This window comes from Electrona antarctica, assembly GCF_951216825.1.
Source record: "Electrona antarctica genome assembly, chromosome: 7".
NCBI lineage: Eukaryota > Metazoa > Chordata > Actinopteri > Myctophiformes > Myctophidae > Electrona > Electrona antarctica.
Window position 1 is genome coordinate 23,262,669 of NC_136812.1, and position 7,014 is coordinate 23,269,682.

Consider the following 7,014-nt stretch of genomic DNA (forward strand, 5'->3'; position numbering starts at 1 on the left):
GCACGTACGTACGTACGCACGCACGCACGCACGCACGCACGCACGCACGCACGCACGCACGCACGCATGCACGCACGCATGCACGCACGCACGCACACACGCATGCATGCACGCACGCACACATGCACACATGCACACATGCACACACACACACACAGTAAACAAATAGTAAAGTTGTACACACATTTACAGTATAGAAATATCAACCATGTGCCTCCAGCCAAGATTGTGGGAGGTGTTCACAGGAAAAAACACGTTTGACAGAACATCTTTGCCCGTTGCAAAACTTTAACTTACTATCACTCTCTCATACATGCTACTGTAGTATTTTCTTTGACTATGCAATAAAAAAGAAAAGAAAATGTGACCAATTTACAGTCTTTTGTGAAATGTAATGTCTCACACACAATTTAAAATTTAAATTCACACACACACACACACACACACACACACACACATGCGCGCGCGCCTGTATGTAGCCTACGTTAAATATACAGTGCTGTTAATTAGCTAAACAGTGATCAATTACAGTATAGGCCTACAGTAGCCTTATATGCACCACGAGTTGAAGTCAAGAGTTAATCCTTTGGTATTTTTCATTTTCTGGGGTCAAAACAAGTTGTGTCTTTACAAGCATACCACAATGTAAGAACTGCACATCCATGGTAATGCTTTCCCAGCTTGACACTGACTTAATGGAATGTATCTGCACAAACTCAGCCGCTGTGGAATCTAATCTCTGTGTGTGTGTGCGTGCTTGCATGCATGTGTACATGCACGCGCGCGCGTGTGTGTGTGTGTGTGTGTGTGTGTGTGTGTGTGTGTGTGTGTGTGTGTGTGTGTGTGTGTGTGTGTGTGTGTGTGTGTGTGTGTGTGTGTGTGTGTGTGTGTGTGTGTGTGTTTGAGAGAGAGAGAGAGAGAGAGAGAGAGAGAGAGAGAGATGCCATCAAGTGAGACAAAGGAACAGAAAGTGGTTAGAAGGGGTTTAGGGGTTTATCTGTGTCTTTGTAATTTATCATTTCTGTGCAGCTGTTATCCATTTGCTCAAACTGAAATTGCAGGCTTGCTCTCCACTGTCAATAACAGTGGCCCATGAGTGGAGGTTATGTTAATGATTATGATTCCAGTTTATATACTCCATGCACTGCATGTGTGTTAACTCATGAGCGGGAAAAGAGTCAACATTTTAGCCTTGGGAATAAATGTGAGATTGCAATGATTTATGAATGATAAGGGCGCCTTATTCGTTCCCAAACAGTTTTTCTCACCCCCCAAAAAAGCGTTGGTCCCACCCTTACTTCATAGATATGCCCTGCAGCGTACAACGTACTTGTCATTCATTTTAGATACACGCCCGTACCTGTTAGAATTCACAAATGCTGTAGAAAGCACACCGATACCCACCTTTTGCCAACCTGGCATTCCAGTGCTGCTCTCCACTCTGTGATGTGTTGGCATGCTCTGTGGTGGTGTGATGAGTGCAATGCATTGACAGAGCAGTGACTCCTCTATGACCAGTGACACTTTTATGATGATGCTCTGCAGAACTTGAACTTAACATGTCCCGTGTATGCCTCAGGTGAGGTACTGTATGCAACAGATTATCAGGCAGACTGGTACAATCGCTGTGCTTACAGTATGTATTGTATATACAGTATCTGTCAGAAGAACCATACCCACCAATTACCGCATGCAACATCATTTTGCACTCGCGTGTGTGTGTGTGTGTGTGTGTGTGTGTGTGTGTGTGTGTGTGTGTGTGTGTGTGTGTGTGTGTGTGTGTGTGTGTGTGTGTGTGTGTGTGTGTGTGTGTGTGAGAGAGAGTTTTGGGTGTATATGTATGTACCTTGGCTGAACCAGGTGTGTGCTCAGTACTATGCCTTGAGGTATGGGTGTGTATTTCAGACATGAAGGTGGAGTGACCCCCACAGCCACACCTCTCTCTCTCTTTCTCTCTCTCTCGCTCTCTCTCTCTCTCTCTGTCTGTCAAAGAGACACGATGAGGCATGCAGACTTTAATGAGAATCTGGAGTCTCACAAATCGTACTGTATGTTCTCAATCTACTGTACTTCTATACTATACCCAGACATGTTGTACAGCACTTTGGTTAACATTGGTTGTTTTAAAATGTGCTTTATAAAGAAAATTGACTTGACTTGATGTAAGGACACTGTTTTTATTTTGTATAGGCTTTCAAATGTGGAGCTATTCTATGGCTAACACCAGGCTTATACAAAATGTATTTGGTATTTATTTTATTTTATAGATATTGCATGCATGCGTGAGTGAATGAATGTGTGTGAATGCATGAATAAATACAGTGTATTACAGTGTTCGTCAACCATGGGCCTGTCATGACACATTTCAAACCTGATAGATACACTATCTTCTTGCACTTTACTGCACTTTCTCATGGTGTTTGACAGGACCGGTCCGGTCCCCCATGCAGTCACCGTGCCAACAGGCTCCTCCCTGCTAGACCTCCTCAAGCCTGACTGTCCCGAAAGCTGAGGTGAGACCATGGAAGAATAGGCCTGTGCTCGTCACAGATAAACATCCTCAAGGGTTTGATCTTTGAAGTGAAAGTTAATCATCCCACTGTACACATACAGAGAGAGAGAGAGAGAGAGAGAACTGCATCTTTTTCCCCACTTTGCTGTGCTGACTCAGAGAGTTGTGAGAGATTAAAAACTTAGCTTAATTATTTTCAGGGAGTGGAACTGTTTGTTCTGTCTTTGAATGCTCTAGGCCTGTCATCATCCTGTCAATTGAAATGGTCATGAACCATGACCATTTCATGGTCATGAAATGGTCATGAACACACATGCATGTGCAGTTGTTGCAAATTGCAATATAGTTGCAAGTATTTGCACATGTGTGCATGAATGTATACTGTACACAAATGTATACATGCATGATTGTGAATGCATAAAGTGTTTGTATGTGTTTGCATGTGTCGAAAGGGAAAGTTGTGTGTGGATTGTAAGTGAGGATTAGGTATGCATTTAACGACTGTCTGTCAGGGTGTGTCTGTCTTTTGGCAGACACATACACAGTCTATCCATAGTGGTTCTCATGGTCTGAAGCCATCACAGGAAATCAGAAGCATGCAGACTGACTGTTATGCTGTGCATGTGTCAAGTTACAACTGCGGTAATACTATTTGAGTCACATTGGAAGAAACCCTGAACCTTTTTGAATAGTTTTTATATACTCTCATACAGGTGTGGTCCTGTAGTGCCTGTGCAAAAAAAGAAGAAAAAACACCCTAAGGCTATTGGCACTTTGATCGAACATCCATGCCTGCACATGCGTGAATGAGTCAGTGTGTGTGTGTGTGTGTGTGTGTGTGTGCGTGCGTGCGTGCGTGCGTGCGTGCGTGCGTGCGTGCGTGCGTGCGTGCGTGCGTGCGTGCGTGCGTGCGTGCGTGCGATAGTGGGTGGGGGTGCATAAGAGAAGCAGAGTGAGAGGTATAGACAACAGTGGAATGACAGACAGTAACAGAGACAGTATTATTGTTTGTGGGAACCTGTTAATTGGTGTGAGAAATAAAACGCTTTGAGCCTGTGACGGGAATCAATGAGCTATAGTGTGACTATCACACTATGCACTATCGACACCATACAATAGCTGTGTCTCTTCAAGTCCTCTTCATATGTCCCTCCTCGTTCCTATACAGGTGCTGAGTTGTCAAGATCTTGTTGTATTTGAAGAGACCTATAGTGGGTGTTATATTGTATACAGTACATGTCAAATGTATAGAACATAGAGGATGCAGCTAGCCATCATGCAGGTGCATGGAGGTGAGGAGGTAGAAGGCTGCAGTTTGTGTCTCAATGATCATGTGACAGTAGCCTACCTGTGTGAGAGCAGCAGTGTGACATGGATATGTCCCCTGGGGGGAGAGAGAGAGAGAGAGAGGAGGGAGGGGTTATAGTTGTCACTTGAAACCTTGAACAGATCTGGGTCATTGTTCATTGTGATAAGTGAAGCTATCTTGCAGTCAAATACACCTGATAAATTCTTTGACAATATAAGGGGCTGTGTCATTGCAGATGCTGCAGTGCTTTTGTTCAGAACAATTTATGGTATGGTAAGAAGAAAATCAATAGACTTTGGTTTTGCTTGCCATATGTTTGTTCAAATATAGCTACTACAAACAACCCATGGTGGTAAATTTCATTATTATTTATAATTATGCAACGTTATTGGAAAACGATTTGATATATAGGCCTATGATAATGTGTTACATAAGACAACCCTGGAGGTTTGGGAGGTGATGGTATGTGTGGGCTAACCTGTACCTGCGCTCATCCCCGCGCAAGTGTGTGTCTTTTGGGTGTGATGACACATGACAGGGGTGTGGTCGGTAGACGTTGATTTATCACACTGTTTCTCAACGTCAGGTCCATGGACCACCAGGGGTCCAAATGGACCTTTACGAGTCTGTTACTCTGAGAGATTGGGGTCTGTAGATTGGGCTCCCAGCTATAAAAAAAATCAATTATCAAATGGGAATCCATGGCTTCATGCATATCAACCCGGGGGTGAATGAAAGGAAAAATGTTGACAATCACTGCTACAACACACCTATCCACTTTCTCCACTACCCCTCCTTCCTCTTTCTCCTGTATCTTTTTAAAGATAGGCTATATCTTTTTTTGGCTTTTTCTGCCTTTATTGATAGTAGACTGACAGGAAATGGGGAGAGAGATAGGTGGGAAGACACGCGGCAGAGACCATCGGGATCAGGAGTCGAACCCGCGGCACGCCGTCAGGCTGGCTCGGCAGCCTAGGTGCCCAGACGGTTGAGCTAACCGCCCGGGCCCTTTCTCCTGTATCTTTAATTAGAATGTCTGGCAGTGGCAGTGACAGGGCAGAGGCAGAAGGTGTCGTGTACGTGAGAGATGGGCGAGAGCACAGCACATGTTCTCGCTTCTCTGTTACAGACTCGTCAACTGCACCCCGAATAATCAGCCTGTGTTATTCTAGGAGCAACTGCCATCCTACCAATAATATCAGTAATACATTGTCATAAATGTCACCAGACTCACACGTGGCACACACTCTCTCTCTCTGTCTCTGCATCTCTCTGTCCCTGTCGCTGTTTCTCTCTGTCTGTTACTGTCTAAATTCAATTCAATTCAATTCAATTGGACTAAATTGGCATGAGAAAACATAGGCCTACATTTTCATTGCCAAAACAAAAGTGTAACAAAACAGTCAAAACAAAATATTGTATGTACAATTGAAAGGGAATATAGAAAGGTGTAAACACAGGTGTTACATTGCAAATTGAGGAAGCTATATATAGCTTACACAACCATACATTTGCTGTCAGAAATAGTAGTTTTATATAGACACGTACTGTAGGTAAGGTTAGCTTGGAAACAATTGACAGCAATATGTAAATGTTTTGCATCCTCTTGGTATAAAACCTGAGGGACAAATAGCAGCAACATTTTCAAACGTATTTAGAATTGTGCAAAAGTAATGGTAGTTTGTCGGTACAGTAAGATATATGTTGAGGTCACTTGATGCAGACAGTGCAGGAACACACATGATTAACTTCTCGTTGCCTACGAGCCACACCAACCAACCAACTGCTGGTCCTTGCTGGAATCGCCCCAGCAGAGGTCAGGCGAGAAGCAGCCACGCTGGCCCTCGCTCGGAAGGCAAAGTTGAGCGAATCTCACCTCCTCCACAAGGCCGTCACGGAGACACCACAGCGTACACGTCTCCACACAGTCTTGCCACACAGGCCCAGGAACTGCTCCGCACAACACCAGCCGACACCTCCAAGGCTTCCTGGGTGAAGGGAAGATGGAGGGACCAGTGGAAGGCAGCAGAACCTTCCAGGCTTCACCACTACATCGAGGATCCCACAGATGTTCCTGGCCAGCACCTCCCCCGCAGGGAGTGGACAATCCTGGATGGCTGTGGGACGCTTTGGTGCATCCATGCAGAAGTGGGGTCTCACAGAAAGTGCCCACTGCGAATGTGGGGATCCATTACAGACTGTGGAACACGTGCTGACCAGCTGCCCCATATACCGGCTACCAAATGGTGATCAAGGCTTAATTGACCTCCTAGACAATGACACACTGGACTGGCTTGCTGCAACGGAGCTGAAGGTCTAAGGACATACGACAGACGAAGAATCTCATTTCACGTTGCAGAAGTCTGTGTGCACTGTGCAGGATCTGTGTTTATCCCATTTCTCAAGATCTTGGTTGGCAAGTGCATGGTCACCAGATCTGCAACTACAGAGGGAAATTGGTTCTATCAGAGTCCAATATTTTTGGGTTTGATGTTTTATATTTTGATGTCTCTCTCTCACACACTGACACACACGGGCAGTCGGGCACGTGCACACACACACACACACACACATGCACGCGCGCACGCACGCACGCACGCACACACGCACACACACACACACACACACACACACACACACACACACACACACACACACACACAATCTGTAGGAAAAGAGACCAGAGAACCAGTCCGTCCGTACATTGTGTTTCATTTCAAGGTCATATAGTCGTATAGTACTCTATAGATATAGTAGGGTAGCCAACCCGTAGGCTATACAGAAACATGGTCTATAGCAGCCTGTCAGATCTCAATTCCAGCCATGCTAATCTGTGAATTCCGCGCGACTATAGTCTAATCTACAGTAACATTTATGATGAAATATGTCAAAATGGGAGACTGTAAAATGAGACAGACTGATGAGAAAGCCTAAAGTGTGATCACTTTGCGCCCCCTGGAGGCTGAAAGGGCTTCACATTATTGGTGCTCGCCTCTGTTCCCCATTCCCATTGTCTCCAGCAAAAGGAAAAACTAATCTCCGGCTTTAGGCCTATTTATGTGGTCATGAAAATCTGATGTGAGGTGAAATAGATTAGGAATGCATTGCATTGCGGGACCTCCGGTAAAGGCATTGGCACAAATCCGCCGAACGCTTCGAAAGAACAATGTTATGTTCTAAATTAATCTCTCTA